The sequence below is a fragment of the Anomaloglossus baeobatrachus genome, chromosome 5 (genome assembly GCF_048569485.1).
Source record: "Anomaloglossus baeobatrachus isolate aAnoBae1 chromosome 5, aAnoBae1.hap1, whole genome shotgun sequence".
Lineage (NCBI taxonomy): Eukaryota > Metazoa > Chordata > Amphibia > Anura > Aromobatidae > Anomaloglossus > Anomaloglossus baeobatrachus.
The window spans coordinates 513,060,906-513,080,271 of record NC_134357.1 but is presented as its reverse complement, the minus strand read 5'-3'; positions in this window follow the sequence as shown (position 1 = coordinate 513,080,271).

Genomic DNA, 19,366 nt, shown 5'->3' with positions numbered 1-19,366 from the left:
AATCCACTTTCTGTTCTTTTAGGTTGGCATTGAAACAGTAAATACTTCAGATGTGTCTGTTCACAAGTTATATCTAACATGGGGTAAAGAACTCATATTGACAAGGAGTATGCAAACTAGGTGTCGGGGACCACGTCACACTGCAGATACATAGCTTTATAATCCATAGAATTCCCCTTTCATATCAACAATATGATAACAAAATTATTACGGCGACAACAATGTTTGTAGATTATTAGCCAGGGAACCGGGTGAGCCCCCAGTCAAGGGCGAACCCAACCATCTGCCCCAGATTTTGTCAAATTTATTTAAGGTACCTCTTGACTTGAATACAAATTGTTCTAGCGGTATTATAGCATTTACCAGTGCAATCCAAGAAGCCCTGGATGGGGGATGTATACTCATCCAATTTAGTATAATACCCTTCCGGGCCAGGAACAGGACCTTTTTTAATAATAGGTTCTCATCTTGGGACCAAGAGTGTACATCTACCACACCAAATAAGAACAAAATCGGGCTCATAGGAACCGGCTTTTCAAGTATGGAGCAAAGAGCCACTATAACCTCACCCCAATAAGAGTGAATGATCCGGCATTCCCATATCAAGTGCAAGAAATCTGCACCGTCTCTCCCGCACCTCGGACAACCCTCCCCCGCCGAGTTGTTCATCTTTTTCAGTCTCTGGGGAGGTGATATAACTCTGGTGTATTATGTATAATTGGATCAGTCTGTTATTAATTGCAGGAGAGACCAAAGTGTGGGATTCGACGATGTCGTCCCAAGCTATGTCATCTATTTCAGGAATCCTGGCTCTCCACCTATCCCGGACAGAAAGAGGGTTATTCATGGCTTTGGCCCGAATGAGAGAAGAGTATAGTTTGGAGATAAGACCGCCAGGGCCTTGTGATCTAATAATTCCGATGATTGGGAAGGAAGAGAATCTAACCCCAGGACCAGAGAACTGAGCCCAAAAGGCGTGCCTGATCTGGAGGTACTGAAACCCATGGGATTCCGGCAATTCGAATTCCGCTCGCAGTTGCGCAAAAGGGCGGAGTTCACCATCACGGCCAATTGAGCTTAGGGAAGCTATTCCGCGATTCCTCCATTCACCAAAGCCCGGCAGCCCACAAAAATGCGGAAGGTCCAGGTTACCCCATAAGGGGGTCTCAATTGGTACATCATGGAATCCAAAGATGGCTTTAGCCTCCTTCCAGACCCTGGCCCCCAGTTTGTGTATCGGGAGCACACGACCCTCAGGGGCTCTCTTGTAATCAGTCAATAGGGGCCATAGGAGATCCACACCCGTAAACTCTGCCAAAAATCCCTCCGGAGAGCCCATCATCCTAGGTAGCGTCCATTGACCCAGATATTTCAGTTGTCCAGCCAGGTAATATAAATAAAGATCTGGAAGGGCCATACCCCCCAGGTCTTTGGGCCTCTGTAATTTGGCCAGTTGGACTTTTGATCTAGTGGCGCCCCAGACAAAGGTAATCATTAAGTAGTCCAGGGACCGAAAGAAGGAGCGGGGGATCTGCACAAATACATGCTGGGTAATGTAGAGGCACTTTGGCTGTACTATCATTTTGAGAAGGTTAATCCTTCCCGCCACTGAAAGCGGGAGCTGGCTCCACATATTAAATTTCTCCCCGAGATGTGATAAAAGAGGGGCGATATTTCTTGCTATCATCTCCGAAGGGCTTTTTGTCAGTATAATCCCCAAGTATTTAAAGTGATCAACCACTAGAATCCTGCATATGTGGGTGTTCGCCATTTCCTCTCTTTCCCGGGACAAAAAGAGGAGGTATGAATTTGACCAATTTATTGCCAGGCCCGAGAACTCCCCGAATCGGTCAATAAGCTCCACAGCCCTAGGAATGGAGGAATCCGTACTAGAAGCGAACAATAACAAGTCGTCCGCATACAAAGACAGGCGTTCATCTCCCTTTCGGTGCTTCACTCCTTGGTAGATTGGGTCCGCCCGGATGCGCACCGCCAGCGGCTCCATGGCCAGGGCAAACAGGAGAGGGGATAGGGGGCATCCCTGTCTGGTTCCCCTCCCCAGAGAGAAAGTTTCCGACACCCCGCCACCCACCCACCCCGCCACCCAGCTGGAGGTGCTTTATATATAATCTCAATCCATCTGATGAAATTGTTGCCGAAAACGAATGCCCGCAGCACCTCCAGCAGGTATGGCCATTCTATAGAGTCAAAGGCTTTGGCCGCATCCAATGAGCCCAATCCTCCTCTAACTTGGTGCCCATCTGTAAGATCACCTGCGCCCTCCTCAGATTAACCGCGGTACTCCTACTGACTGGTCTTCGTGTATTATGGAGGAGATCACCTTGTCAAGTCTAGTTGCTAATATTTTGGTGAGTATTTTATAGTCAGAGTTCAACAAAGAGATCGGCCTGTATGAGCCACAATCCAATGGATCCTTGTCGGGTTTCAGTAGCAGAACGATGGTTGCCTCATAGAAAGAGTCGGGTAACCGTCCCTTACGGAATGAGGCCTCAACCGTTTCCAGGAGGGCTGGAGCCAGCCCCCCCTGATATTTACTAAATACATCAATCGGGAGTCCGTCAGGACCAGACGCCCTACCTTTATTAAGTGCCCCCATCGCTTCCACAATCTCCTTTATAGTAATGGGCTCATCCAGAGCCGATCTCTGAGCCGAAGTCAATCTGGGAAATTCCAGACCTCGCAGGTAATCAGCAATTTCCTCCTCCGACACAGTCAGTCTGGACTCATATAGGTTCCTATAGAATTCCAAGAACACTTCCAGAATGTCATTGAAGGAAGTGACTGGTTCGCCACTAGGGGCTCTAATCTTAAGGACCGCAGGTGAGCTATTGGACTGGTGTACCAAAAACGCTAATAGGCTACTAAATTGGTTCCCTTGCTCGAAATACCTCTGGTTCGTGAAGAAGACATGTCTCTTGGCCTTATCCTGTAAATATAAGAGATATTTCCTCCCAGCTTGTAACCATTGAGCTCTGTTTTCCTCAGATGGGTCCAAAGTAAATCTATGTTCTAGTGTTCTATTTTGAGTGGCCAGTTCCTCTTCCTCTCTGGCCGCCTGTTTCTTAATATATGAGATGGAAGATTGACAGCATCCCCTCAAATACGCTTTAAGTGAGTCCCAATAGACCGAGTGATTTTCCTCTATGGAGTTTGTGACGACATGGACTCTCATGGGTTAAAGTTTCTTAAAATTCAGCCAGACAGCATGATAGATTGTCTATAGACGGGGGAGAAGTCCCTCATTGTTTTTACAAGACTCTTGTTGACTCAATGTAATTGTGTTGGCCACTGAAAGCCAGACGTATTGTTCTCCAGACTTTTCCAGTAACCATTGTATTGTAGTTGTGTATTGCTAATGTGATTACCTTAGTAGCCATTGTTGAGTCTGTGACTTGCAGACTCCATGTAGATATCTTCAGTCTTTCTGTAGACATCATTTGGATGAACATTGTCCATGCAGCTTGAGATTCATCCAATGGGAGAGGCGCTCTTGTCCAACCAATCGATGAGGACGCAGTGTATCTAAGTGGAAGGTTGATGGATGCTGATGGATCCAGTCTAAGCTCTTCGGAGCTGACTAGAGGATCAGGATATCTTATGGCTTCAATCTAGGGACCCCGGTTCCGGTTGGAGACCATATCCACAGCCTAGGGATTTCGACTCCGGCTGCCAGGATTGTATCATCATACCAAGACTACCTAAGAAGGACACTCAGGTTGGGACAGTTCAGTCACCTGTTACAGACTTTGCAGACCTCAGCCAGCTTCCTAAATCTGGCATTATTCCTTTCTCGGTGGGTGCCCGCCAAAAGCGGGGTGCTGCTGGACTGGAGTAAGCGGCTCTGGAACCTCTGAGGCATGGACATTCTAAATCCCTGGTGAGCCAGCGGAAGGGTGAGACTCTGTTGCCTGTTACATTTGTGTGTTTTGCTGGTTATGTGTTATGTGCCGTTAATTGTTTGGGGATCCAATAAAGTCTAATTATTGTGGTTCCCTCACCCTGTGTTGTCTGAGTAGTGTTACACCCACGGTTAAGGAGGCCGGCGTTCAGTTGGGATGAGCCCTGAGCCACGCTGTCTTTCTAAAGGCGGCGGGTTTTAGTGGACGAGAGCACCCACTGAGCCCCGTGTCTCCACAAATGGTGAGTTCATCTATGTATGTACCATAATTTGGTCAGGGATCCTATCGTTAGTTCCGAAAAGTGAAAGCCACCAAGGGTTGATTTTCCGTGACACTCTGTGTGATTTACATCCCTCCCATTTAATGCCGACAAATACCGGGGAGTGGTCTGATACTGATCTGGGCAAGTGGCATACCATTTGTATATGAGCACAGACTCTCTCATTCCCACAGATGTAGTCAATCCTGGATAAAGAGTTTTTCCCGGGAGCATAACATGTGTACGCTCTCAATGCTGGATTATTGAACCGCCACATATCATGCCATCCCACCTCCTGTAGGAATGCGCTCAGTCTGGTTTGTATCGTATGAGAGATCGAAATCTGTCGGGCGCTGAATCTATCCAGTCCTGGATTATTAATCAAATTAAAGTCCCCCATGCAAAGCACCAGAGCTTGTGGGAATTGCGAGGCAAACTTAGCCGCCTCATACAGAATCGAAATTCCCATCGCAGGGGGCATGTATATGGCTAGAATCACTATCATTACCCCATCAATGTGAGCTTGTATAAAGACATATCTCCCATCATTATCCTTTATAAGCCTACCCGGGTCCCAGCGCAATGTTTTGTGAATTAGCACTGATACTCCCCTAGAATATGAGGAGTGAACAGAATGGGCTGACCATTGGACCCAAGGCTTTTGGAGCACTCTAGTGGTCTCTGACAATAAGTGGGTCTCTTGTAAACATACGATCTGACCTTTGGATCTTTTGATATGTGCAAATACTGCCGCCCTTTTCCTGGCTGTACCCAGTCCCCTAACATTCCATGTCATTAAATTTAAGGCCATTGAAAGATATCACCTGCTAGACTAAATGAAGTATGTCAAGAACTTAACCTGCAGTAGAACTTGGGTGAACGTACCCTTGAATGCAAACAACCGCTGCACTTACGCTACCGACAAGGACTGGTCCAATAGTGCGACCAGGAGAGATTTTCCCTAGCAACGACTAGGGTGAACCAACGTGGCTAGATAATATATTTGGTATGGGGGTGTCCTCAAACAAGGACTTGAGCGGCTCCTGCAGTCCAACAGCTTAAATTTGTCAATTACCTTGCTATACAACGTATAACATGCGTAAATAAGAGAAGGAATAGGGGGGTATGGAGATAGGGGGAAGAGGGGAGAACGAGAGAGAGTAGGGGAGAGGGGAAGAAAAAAAAAAGGGGGGGGAGGGAAAGTAAGGGGAGGGCAGGAATTAGGGGGTTGAGCAAGAGAGGGGGGGAAAGAGTGGTAGCATGGAGGAGGCTAGAGAGATAGTTGCAAGTAGCCTTAGGTTATGAGATACTATAATGCATGGTAGCCTAAAAACTTTCATAAAACTCTACAATAGCAATCACCATTATGAGCTTAGATGTGTCACAAAATAATTCGATCCCAAATGGAGACCCATACCGGACCGAGAAATACAGGATGACATGAGCCTGCTTGAAGGTGCTTTTGGTGACGCAGCAGCGGTCCGGTCCAAGTCCCGTCGGACCTCACCTCAGTCCGGGCCCCACAAGCGACGTAACTGCGACCGAAGTGGCGGTAATCCGGGACTCTGGGACACAAACTGAACTCAGCAATGATCGCAGGACGTGTCATATTCGAGAACGCAGCCCCGGCCCACCTCCAGATATCCAGATGCGGGGTGGAGGTTAGACAACTGGCTCAGTGGAGGACCCATATTGATCGCATCTGGGGGCCCACAAGTGTCCGGAGGGTCGCAATCGCAACAGCGCATCTTCACATAATCACCAGCTTATCAGCAATCTGGAACCAGGAGATCGGGGAGCGGGCGCAACAGCGATCCCGAACCTCTCTCCACTCACAAAACAGGAAAAAAGGAGGAAAAATTATTTCTCGCCTTAAATAACGAGGGACGCAGGATTCCAACAGTGGATGATCAAATTCTATCGCAACAGCGATTTCAAACACAATGCCCCAGAAACTGGAATCGCATTTCCGTCCTCACTCCGGAAGAGAAAAGGGGAGGTGGGTCAAACCGCGATGCAGACACAACAACGATCACCAGGGTGTCCACCGAATCAGCAGCGCATCAGCGTTTCCTCTTCAGCGAGTTGATACAGTCATCCGCTTCCGCAGGAGAGGTGAAGAATAGGGAACGCTCTTGATGAACCACTCTAAGACGAGCTGGGAAGATCATGGAGTAGGCAATCTGGTGTTCTCTAAGGCGTCTTTTCACTTGGATGAAGGATGCCCTTGTTTTCTGGAGAGACGCAGAGAAGTCAGGGAAGATCAATATGGAAGCGTTATTATGTGAGATCGGGCCCTTGCGTCTCGCCGCATTTAGGATCGCATCTCTATCCCTGCTGCTCAATAGTCAGGCCAAGAGGGGTCTGGGCTGCGCTCCCGGAGGAGGAGGTCTGGCCGGCACCCGATGGGCTCTTTCTATGGCGAAGGCAGCAGACAACGTCGCATCAGGGAAAGTTTCGGAGAGCCATGTTACCATAAACTTACAAGGGTCGCTCCCTTCTGTTCTCTCCGGCATCCCAAGGATTCTTAAATTGTTGCGACGCAGACGATTTTCTAGGTCATTAGCTCTCTGTGCCCAGTTGTTTGCCGCACTTTCTAAGGAGGATAGTCTGCCCGGCGTCGCTCTTGTGTCCTCCTCTAGCGGGGAGATCCGCTTCTCCGTCTCCTTTACCCGCTCTCTTAGGTTTGGCAAATCCAGCCTGAGGAGACCCACATTGATCTTAACCGCCTCGATTTTGTCCGTCAGCGACACTTTCGAATGCTTTATTTAATCGTATGAACGTATATCTTACCATCATAAAAAAATAAACACCAGACAATAGACAGTGATTTGAAAAATATCAAAAGGATAAAAATCAAATTTGAATATCAAGATTTTCTATATATGCAATAGCGTTATCATTTACAATATAGAAATCCTTCTTGTCACCATGGTAGGATCTCAGGGGGCACTCCTCAACAATGTGCTGGATAGTTTGACGATCTGCTCCACAGTCACAGGTCGGAGAGTCATATTTTCCCCACTTATACATAAAATCTGCACAGACGCCAAAGTTTGTTCTGATACGATTTAGAGTAACCCATGTTTTCCTTGGTAGATTGAAGCCTGGTGGAGGGTTTTGTAAATTAGGGAACATTTGGGGATCACCGTCTACTACATTGACCCAAAGTTCTCGCCATTTCTCCTCTAAATTGAAGTCTTGTTCATGCAAGGTGATTGCAGTTCGGATGGGTGGGTGTCTTGATTTCAATCGTTGTATTGTAACATCTCTGACATTCTGACAAATTAGGGAACATTTGGGGATCACCGTCTACTACATTGACCCAAAGTTCTCGCCATTTCTCCTCTAAATTGAAGTCTTGTTCATGCAAGGTGATTGCAGTTCGGATGGGTGGGTGTCTTGATTTCAATCGTTGTATTGTAACATCTCTGACATTTTGGTGTATTGGAAGTTTTTCATTATTCCCTACTTTAGTGTATTCTGTAGGAGCTTTTGTCTTCTTAAATTTGCGGGTGCGATATGACTCAGCACAGGTAACCAGTGAACAGGTGTAGGTCTAATAGCACCAGATATTATATGCAAAGAGTTGTTCAGCTGAGTGTCAATTAAGTTTACATGACAGCTATTTAACCATGCTAGAGCACAGTATTCTGCAGCAGAGTACACCAGGGCAAGAGTAGATGTTCTCAAAACAGATGTTGCCGAGCCCCAGTAGGATCCACAAAGTTTCTGAATAATATTATTACGTGCTTTCAGTTTCTGTGCCAATTTATCCAGATGGGATTTAAAAGTTAGACTTCTATCAAGGGTTACACCTAAGTACTTAGGATTGAAATTGTGTTTAACAGATTGGCCTTCAAATTGTACTTTAAGTTCAGTCTTGGCACTTGCATTGTGTAAATGAAAGCAACAAACTTCCGTTTTTGATGGGTTAGGTTTTAATCTGCATTGTCGGAAGTACTTTCCCATTACACTAAGATCTTTTGTACGAACATCCATTTCGAATCCTGGATCGCTGCAAGTAATTGCGTGGTGACTTGTTGCAAGGTCATCTCCTGCGATCCCTTAGATCCAGCCTCCATGTCCTCCTCCTCCTCCGCTTCGCTGGCTTCCCGCTCTGCCTGTTTGCCGGCGCCATCTTGCTGGGGGTCCCGGGCAAATTTCTTTAGCTTCTCGGCCGCCGCAGCGCTGCGACCTCTGCTCATATTACCGGTCAGGATGATCACCGCACCACAGGTAATCCGGAGGTGTATTTAGGCACCAATTTCGGCAGGATTAATGTAATAACTCAGCGTTGGAAAGCGGAGCTGCTTTCAAGTGTGACCGCTCATGCTGCCTGCTGGCCACGCCCCCCCTATTTTCATAATATTTAGAAAACAATGTATCATTTTCTTTACATCATGTCATAAATACTTGCTACTTAATGTTGTTATATCACATATAATCCTAATAAAATATGTCAAAATTTGTGGGTGGAACATTAAAAAAAAGTGCAAAAAAAGGTTCATGGGATATGAAAACTTTTTTCAAGGCAGTGTATGTATGCAGCACACTCTGATGACTCTTATAAGGAGGCTGCTTATTATTTCTCATCCAGCAGGGGGTGACAGCGAGCCATTCTTCAGGCACAGGTAGGGCGCCGCATATGCTTCATTTACAGGTTGGTATTAATCCGTGGGAAGAGAAACACAAGCAGAAGCTGCCTATTATTCCCATCCACCAAGATTAGCTCTCATATTCAGACCCATATATACTGTCCTCTCATGGATGCTACAGGGGTCTCACATCCCACAGCTTCATGTACATCAACTTGGGTCTTTAGGCTACTTTCACACTTGCGTTGAACGGTATCCGTTGCATTGCGTTGTGTGACGGATGCAACGGATGTGTTGCATATAGTGGCGCAACGGATGCTGCAAAAAAATGCAATCCGTTTTGGGTTTGTTTACAGTCTTACCGTCGGCAGACTATTGTGAACGATCAGCCGATCACTCACAGTAGCCGGCCGCCGGGTGATCAGCTGATCGTTCGGTCGCCGACAATGTGTGCGGGGGGCGGAGTGCGAAGTGAGTGGAGCCGAGCGGGGCCATGGCTGAGGACGTCAGTGCCGTGGGGACTGCATCGCTGGGGGACAGGTGTGTGTGTGTGTGTATACATACGGAGTGCGGAGGGCGCGGAGCCGAGCGGGGAAGTGTCGGGCTCTCGGCACACATAACCAGGGTTCCTTGGTTACCCGATGTGTACCCTGGTTACGGGTGCAGGGAGCCAGAGAGAGCATGCGCAGTGAAATCCAAAGGATTCGCTGCTCAAAAAAACGTTACATGCTGCGTTCCTTCGCCCGATGCAGCGTCAAAATAACGATGCTGCGTCGTCCGGCGGATGCAACGCTGACACTTGCATTATAGTGCGTCATCCATACAAGTCTATGGAGAATAGCGCAGTGCGTTAACGGACTGAGCTATTCTCCATAGTGACGGACTCCGCTGAACACAAGTGTGAAAGTACCCTTATTCGGCTTAATTCACACATCCGTTTGTTTTCTAGGCATGGTATTGGTTAAGGACAGACGACATGGTTGTATGAGGGCTTGTTTTAATAGTTTTGAAATACACCATTCATTTTACCATAGAAAGTGCTGGCAAACATAAAAAAGGGGTGAAATTGTAACAAAAATCCACAGTTTGTTTCAGGGTTTGTTTGTTTTTTATTTTTAAAGATTTCAGTGTTCAGTAAAAATGATCTAGTAATATTATTCTCCAGGTATCAGATTATTTTACTGACTTTAAAAAAAAAATCACTGTGCTCAGGTACGCATGATGCTCAGCCCTGTGCAAGGCTCTTGCAGTGTTTGAACGGCTCGTACTGGGTGTAATATCAGCATGATTACATGTAGTGTGGAACCCAAAAAATTGTTTGAAAAAACCTGCCCATCCTTCACTGTAAGTGATCTTCTTATGGCTGGCTGTTTGTGGATGGAGACTTAAACTGCCAATCAGTTACTTGCTCCTGGGTTCTGGTCAAGCTTGAGCCAGTGGAGGCTTGGCTGCTGGAGAAACGAACGAACCTCCACGGAACCGCTCATCTCTATTGGTGACCCTTACTTCCATTCTATTTAACATCGATCATGCATGGACGCTACTATACATGATCAAGACAGTTGCCAAGCTAATCATCCAATTCCCAATGTATGTCATGTAATTAATAAGGTGACCTGATAATCTGATGAGACCAGGGGCGTGCAGAGAAATTATAGGGTCCCAAAGCTAAAGTTTTTAACTCCTTCAAACCACTCACCCCTAAATAAATAAAACGATTACCGTATTTTTCGGACCATAAGACGCACTTTTTTTCCCCCAAATGTTGGGGGAAAGTTGGGGGTGCGTCTTATGGTCTGACTATAGGGCTGCGGCCGGGAATGAGGGTGCTGCGGGTTATCGGGGGCACGAGCAGGCAGCAGCAGCGCCTGCTCGTGACCACGTGGGCCCGCTCATTACATATGCACGCCCATCCTCCCGCCCATCTCTCAGCGCTGAAGCCGGCACTGACAGGTGGGCGGGAGGATGAGCGGGGACGCGCGCATAGCAAAGAGCCGGCATGATCACCCCTGGCAATTACAGCCTGGAGTGATCATGTGCGGCTGTATTCACTGCCCCCCGCGCGTCATTACCAGCGCGGGGAGCAGTGAATCAGTACACTCACCCGTCCCCGTGTGTGGAGCCGCCCCCCTGCTGCACGCGATGACTTCCTGTCTGTGCCGGTCAGCTGATCTGTGCCGGTCAGCTGATCTGTGCCGAGCTGGTCAGCTGATCGGCACAGACAGGAAGACATCGCGATGTTGCAGGGGAACGGCTCCACACACACAGATCAGCGTGCCAGAGAGGAAGATGATCGGTGCTGCAGGGAGTGAGGAAAAGGTGAGTATAAACGTTTATTTTTTTCTCTGTGCTATAGGATACAGGCCATATACCAGAATGGTATATGAGCACGATGGGAGTATATGAGCAGGCAGGATGGGAGTATATGAGCAGGCAGGATGGGAGGGCATGTGAACAGGCTGGATGGGGGGGTATGTGAACAGGCTGGATGGGGGGGTATGTGAACAGGCTGGATGGGGGGGTATGTGAACAGGCTGGATGGGGGGGTATGTGAACAGGCTGGATGGGGGGGTATGTGAACAGGCTGGATGGGGGGGTATGTGAACAGGCTGGATGGGGGGGTATGTGAACAGGCTGGATGGGGGGGTATGTGAACAGGCTGGATGGGGGGGTATGTGAACAGGCTGGATGGGGGGGCATGTGAACAGGCTGGATGGGGGGGCATGTGAACAGGCTGGATGGGGGGGCATGTGAACAGGCTGGATGGGGGGGCATGTGAACAGGCTGGATGGGGGGCATGTGAACAGGCTGGATGGGGGGGCATGTGAACAGGCTGGATGGGGGGGCATGTGAACAGGCTGGATGGGGGGGCATGTGAACAGGCTGGATGGGGGGGCATGTGAACAGGCTGGATGGGGGGGCATGTGAACAGGCTGGATGGGGGGGGCATGTGAACAGGCTGGATGGGGGGGCATGTGAACAGGCTGGATGGGGGGGGCATGTGAACAGGCTGGATGGGGGGGGCATGTGAACAGGCTGGATGGGGGGGGCATGTGAACAGGCTGGATGGGGGGGGCATGTGAACAGGCTGGATGGGGGGGGCATGTGAACAGGCTGGATGGGGGGGGCATGTGAACAGGCTGGATGGGGGGGGCATGTGAACAGGCTGGATGGGGGGGGCATGTGAACAGGCTGGATGGGGGGGGCATGTGAACAGGCTGGATGGGGGGGGCATGTGAACAGGCTGGATGGGGGGGGCATGTGAACAGGCTGGATGGGGGGGGCATGTGAACAGGCTGGATGGGGGGGGCATGTGAACAGGCTGGATGGGGGGGGCATGTGAACAGGCTGGATGGGGGGGCATGTGAACAGGCTGGATGGGGGGGGGCATGTGAACAGGCTGGATGGGGGGGGGCATGTGAACAGGCTGGATGGGGGGGGCATGTGAACAGGCTGGATGGGGGGGGCATGTGAACAGGCTGGATGGGGGGGGCATGTGAACAGGCTGGATGGGGGGGGCATGTGAACAGGCTGGATGGGGGGGCATGTGAACAGGCTGGATGGGGGGGGCATGTGAACAGGCTGGATGGGGGGGGCATGTGAACAGGCTGGATGGGGGGGGCATGTGAACAGGCTGGATGGGGGGGGCATGTGAACAGGCTGGATGGGGGGGGCATGTGAACAGGCTGGATGGGGGGGCATGTGAACAGGCTGGATGGGGGGGGCATGTGAACAGGCTGGATGGGGGGGGCATGTGAACAGGCTGGATGGGGGGGGCATGTGAACAGGCTGGATGGGGGGGGCATGTGAACAGGCTGGATGGGGGGGGCATGTGAACAGGCTGGATGGGGGGGGCATGTGAACAGGCTGGATGGGGGGGGCATGTGAACAGGCTGGATGGGGGGGGCATGTGAACAGGCTGGATGGGGGGGGGTATGTGAACAGGATGGATGGGGGTTTATAGCAGGATCATATACAAGGCAGGAGGATCATTACCAGGATGGGGTACCTTAGTAGAGAATTTGGGGACATTACCCCCATAACAGTGTCAGCAGCAGATCCTCGCCCTATAACAGTGTGTCAGGACCACATTTTTTGCTTAAAGTTTTATTTTCCCATTTTCCTCCTCTAAAACCAGGGTGCGTCTTATAGTCCGGTGCGTCTTATAGTCCGAAAAATACGGTATTTAGTGTGGTCATGAAGAGTATACAGTCAGGGCCAGAAATATTTGGACACTGACACAAGTTTTATTTTAGCTGTTTACAAAAACATGTTCAGAAATACAATTATATATATAATATGGGCTGAAAGTGCACACTCCCAGCTGCAATATGAGAGTCTTCACATCCAAATCGGAGAAAGGGTTTAGGAATCATAGCTCTGTAATGCATAGCCTCCTCTTTTTCAAGGGACCAAAAGTAATTGGACAAGGGACTCTAAGGGCTGCAATTAACTCTGAAGGCGTCTCCCTCGTTAACCTGTAATCAATGAAGTAGTTAAAAGGTCTGGGGTTGATTACAGGTGTGTGGTTTTGCATTTGGAAGCTGTTGCTGTGACCAGACAACATGCGGTCTAAGGAACTCTCAATTGAGGTGAAGCAGAACATCCTGAGGCTAAAAAAAAAGAAAAAATCCATCAGAGAGATAGCAGACATGCTTGGAGTAGCAAAATCAACAGTCGTGTACATTCGGAGAAAAAAGGAATTGACTGGTGAGCTTGGGAACTCAAAAAGGCCTGGGCGTCCATGAATGACAACAGTGGTGGATGATCGCCGCATACTTTCTTTGGTGAAGAAGAACCCGTTCACAACATCAACTGAAGTCCAGAACACTCTCAGTGAAGTAGGTGTATCTGTCTCTAAGTCAACAGTAAAGAGAAGACTCCATGAAAGTAAATACAAAGGGTTCACATCTAGATGCAAACCATTCATCAATTCCAAAAATAGACAGGACAGAGTTAAATTTGCTGAAAAACACCTCATGAAGCCAGCTCAGTTCTGGAAAGTATTCTATGGACAGATGAGACAAAGATCAACCTGTACCAGAATGATGGGAAGAAAAAAGTTTGGAGAAGAAAGGGAACGGCACATGATCCAAGGCACACCACATCCTCTGTAAAACATGGTGGAGGCAACGTGATGGCATGGGCATGCATGGCTTTCAATGGCACTGGGTCACTTGTGTTTATTGATGACATAACAGCAGACAAGAGTAGCCGGATGAATTCTGAAGTGTACCGGGATATACTTTCAGCCCAGATTCAGCCAAATACCGCAAAGTTGATCGGACGGCGCTTCAAAGTACAGATGGACAATGACCCCAAGCATACAGCCAAAGCTACCCAGGAGTTCATGAGTGCAAAAAAGTGGAACATTCTGCAATGGCCAAGTCAATCACCAGATCTTAACCCAATTGAGCATGCATTTCACTAGCTCAAAGACGGAAAGACCCACAAACAAGCAAGACCTGAAGGCTGCGGTTGTAAAGGCCTGGCAAAGCATTAAGAAGGAGGAAACCCAGCGTTTGGTGATGTCCATGGGTTCCAGACTTAAGGCAGTGATTGCCTCCAAAGGATTCGCAACAAAATATTGAAAATAAAAATATTTTGTTTGGGTTTGGTTTATTTGTCCAATTACTTTTGACCTCCTAAAATGTGGAGTGTTTGTAAAGAAATGTGTACAATTCCTACAATTTCTATCAGATATTTTTGTTCAAACCTTCAAATTAAACGTTACAATCTGCACTTGAATTCTGTTGTAGAGGTTTCATTTCAAATCCAATGTGGTGGCATGCAGAGCCCAACTCGCGAAAATTGTGTCACTGTCCAAATATTTCTGGACCTAACTGTATACATATTTGAAGACAAATTCACAAAAATACATTTAAACAGACAAATATATACACAGTCATATACACTGACATACATGCAGACACAGAAGCATTACAGATGTTAATATGGAGAAGTCACAAGCAGCATCACTCACCTCCCCCGCTTGTTTCCGTCCAGCTCCTCCAGGACATATGGCTGTGTTGCATGATGGCTATCACTAACAGACATGACTGCACACCGTGCACACTGACACAGCACTGCTGTATATACATCACAGGAGGGGCTGGGGCCTACAATATATACATTACAGGAGTGGCAGGGGGCATAGACGTTACTGGGGGGGTCATAGATGTTACTGGAGTGGCAAACAGCTCTGGTGGCGTACACATTACTGGGATGGGTGGCTTATCGCTCTGGGGTGCCGCACAGACTGCTCTGATTCATATATACACACACACAGCTCTGCTTCACACACAGACAGCTCTGCTACACACACACACACACACACAGCTCTGCTACACACACACACAGCTCTGCTTCACACACACAGCTCTGCTTCACACACACACAGTTGCTTCACACACACACACAAACACAGCTCTGCTTCACAAACACACACACACACACACACAGCTCTGCTTCACACACACACACACACACAGAGCTCTGCTTCACACACACACACACACACACACAGCTCTACTTCACACACATCTCTGCTTCACACACATCTCTGCTTCACACACAAATCTCTGCTTCACACACATCTCTACTTCACACACACACAAAGCTCTGCTTCACACCACACATCTTTCTTCAGCTCTGCTTCACACACACACACACACACACACACACACACACACGGCTCTGCTTCACACACAGCTCTGTTTCACACACACACACACACACACACAGCTCTGCTTCACACACACACAGCTCTGCTTCACACACACACAGCTCTGCTTCACACACAGCTCACACTGCTCTGCTTCACACGCACACACAGCTCTGCTTCACACACATAGCTGTGCTTCACACACACACACACACACACACACACACAGCTCTGCTTCACACACACAGCTCTGCTTCACACACACAGCTCTGCTTCACACACACACAGCTTTGCTTCACACCACACATCTTTCTTCAGCTCTGCTTCACACACACAGCTCTGCTTCACACACAGCTCTGCTTCACACACACACACACACAGCTCTGCTTCACACCACACATCTTTCTTCAGCTCTGCTTCACACACACACACACACACAGCTCTGCTTCACACACACACACAGCTCTGTTTCTCACACACACACCACACATCTTTCTTCAGCTCTGCTTCACACACACACAGCTCTGCTTCACACACACACAGCTCTGCTTCACACACACACACACACACACACAGCTCTACTTCACATACACACACAGCTCTGCTTTACACACAGCTCTGCTTCACAGACACACAGCTCTGCTTCACACACACACACAGCTCTGCTTCACACACACACACACACAGCTCTGCTTCACACCACACATCTTTCTTCAGCTCTGCTTCACACACACACAGCTCTGCTTCACACCACACATCTTTCTTCAGCTCTGCTTCACACACACACACACACACACACACACACACACACACACACACACACACACACAGCTAGGCTTCACACCCACAGCTCTGCTTCTCACACACACACACACACAGCTCTGCTTCACACCACACATCTTTCTTCAGCTCTGCTTCACACACACACACAGCTCTGTTTCACACACACACACACACACACACACCCACACACAGCTCTATTTCACACATCCACACACAGCTCTGCTTCACACACACAGCTTTGTTTCTCACACACACACACACACACAGCTCTGTTTCATACACACACACACACACACAGCTCTGCTTCACACACACACACAGCTCTGTTTCTCACACACACACACCCCACACATCTTTCTTCAACTCTGCCCTTACCTGCTCTGATGCCATCCTCCTGCTGCTCCGGTATAGGCCGCCGTCCTCCTGCTGCTGTTCCGGTGCCGTGGCCATCCTCCTGCTCCAGTGAGTCTCCTCTCCTGTCCGCGGCGTCGGTCTTCTCCTCCGCGGCCACGGCGTCGGTCTTCTCCTCCTGATGTGACATCCGCGGCGTCCTGCTGTGACGTCCGCAGCATTGGACGCCGCAGCAGAGCAGGGAGCAGGCACACGTCTGACCCCGGAAGTACAAACACTGGTACTTCCGGGGTCAATCAGCGTCCTGCTGGGGGCCCCCTTGGAAGCTCTTTTGGTGGGGGCCCCGGGGCTGAAGCCCCGCCTGCCCCGCCTATAATCCGGCCCTGCGGACAATAAAGGGTGCTTTACACGCTGCGACATCGCTAGCGATTGCTATCGATGTCGAGCACGATAGCTCCCGCTCCCGTCGCTCGTGCGACATTTGGTGCTCGCTGCTGTAATGAACATTATCGCTACGGCAGCATAACACACACATACCTGGTCAGCGACGTCGCTCTGACCGCCGAACAATCCCTCCCTCATGGGGGGGTGTGTTGGGCATCATAGCGACGTTACTGCGGCGTCACTAAGCGGCCAGCCAATAGAAGCGGAGGGGCGGAGGTTAGCGGGACGTAACATCCCGCCCACCTCCTTCCTTCCGCATTGCCGGTGGACGCAGGTAAGGAGATGTTCACCGCTCCCGCGGTGTCACACATAGCGATGTGTGATGTCGCAGGAACGACGAACAACATCGTACCTGTGGCAGCAGCGATATTAAGGAAATGAACGACGTGTCAACAATCACCGTTTTTGAACGATTTTTTGATCGTTGATCGTCGCTCATTAGTGTTACACGGTGCAATGTCGCTACCAGCGCCGGATGTGCGTCACTAACGATGTGACCCCGACGATATATCGGTAGCGATGTCGCAGCGTGTAAAATACCCCTAAGACCTTCCCACAATTGTGCTCTGCGCAATATCATGACCCAAAGATGCCTCTCACACAATATGTCAACACTACACATCTTATCTTTAAGCGCCACATGCACAGTATGATGCCCCCCATACTGCATTTCCTTTCGCAATATCACCCCCTCCCCCACAGTGCTTCCACAGGGATTGAAGCACCTACACTGTCCTCAGTGCAGTATGAAGCCATCCGTCTTCTCAATAAAGAATGAAGCTGCAACTGTGCCCCCAGTGCAGTATGAGGCCACTATCTTCCCCCTAAGGCTGGAATCACACTTGCGAGTGTAAAATCGGTCCGATTCTCATGCCAGAAAGTCGGACGATTTCTTCTCACATTTCATCAGTGTGCTGTCAGTGTGCAATCAGTTTTTACCCTCAGCAGCTGCTACTCATGTACTGTTATGTACAGGAGCATTTACAGTGTTCTCTGCTACATAATAGAAATCTATTGAGACGGATGTCACTAGGATGGTCCGTGTGCCGCCCGTGTGACATCCGTTTTTTTTCACGCACCCATACACTTGCATTGAAGAGACTAGCGCGAGAAACTCACCAAAATGCAGCATGGTGCGATTTTTTTTTCTCAGTCCGATTTGGACTGAGAAAAAAATAGCAGATCGGAGCTGCCTCATTGATTAACATTGGTCCGAGTGCAATGCGAGATTTTCTCGCATTGTACTTGTGCGAGTTAATCGCAAGTGTGACTCCAGCCTAATACAGTATGATGCTCCAGGTGTGCCATACAATAAGTCCCCATTGGGTTTCCTAATACAGTTTATTACACCCACGGTGCCTTCCGATATAAGATGAGGCAAACAGTGCTCCTTACTACAATTTGGTGTTAGTTTTACAAATGTAGAAAAATGCACATGTCGTGGGCGGAGAAGGGTTTTTGGGGAACGCCGCTCGCCTGGGGAATCTCTGGCGCTCGGGTCTGGTGCTTCTGCTCCTCGGTGGCTTGAGCACGGGGCCGGACCTGGGGGCTCAAGCAGCGCCTCCTCGCCCACGAGTGAAAAGGGGGAGGTTTAGTGGTGGGATGTCGGTTGTGACGCCACCCACGGGGTTGTGGTGATGGTGGGCACCACCGCTGCTGGTGACGGGGGTTCCCGGGAGCAATGGCGGATGGCAGCTGAGGTGTTGGCCCCTCCGTGGGTAGGGGCGGTTGGTCCCGGGGCCCCGGTTGGGGGGAAAGAGTTTGGATGTTTGGTGGGTAGGGGCAAGGTGCAGGTGCCGGTGCGGGGAGGCAGCGAGGATGCAGGGCAGCAGAGTGATCAGGTAGTCAATGACAGGGTCTCTGGTAAACCAAATGGCTGGATGGACGGGGCCCGCAGTCGGCTGCGGTTTCTTCACCTTTCCCCGGACGGGTTGGTGGCGGCTGTCTTTCCCTGCACCTGTGTGTAAGTGTTTGACCCCTATGGATTCCCACGGGTGGTCCGCTCCCCGGCTTCTACGTGTCAGGAGAGTCCGTTTTGCCCGCAGGCGCTGGCCCTTGGATCTCTGGCCGTTGGCGGTGGCTCTTATCCGGATGGGTTGGGCTGTTGCCTTCTGACGGGACTTGGGTGGGAATGAACCCCTGAGGTCCAGACCGCAATCAGAGAATTTGACCATTACGGCGGCTTCTGAGCCTAGTCGGGGTCTGAGTACCCTGCCTTGGTGCTTAGCTTCACTCCGCTCCCCGGTTCGGTACCGGCGGGCCACCGCCTGACCCCGGTCCTACGGTTCCGCAGACGTCCACTAACGCCTGCAGACGGCCACCACCGTCTGCCGACCTTGCTGACTGT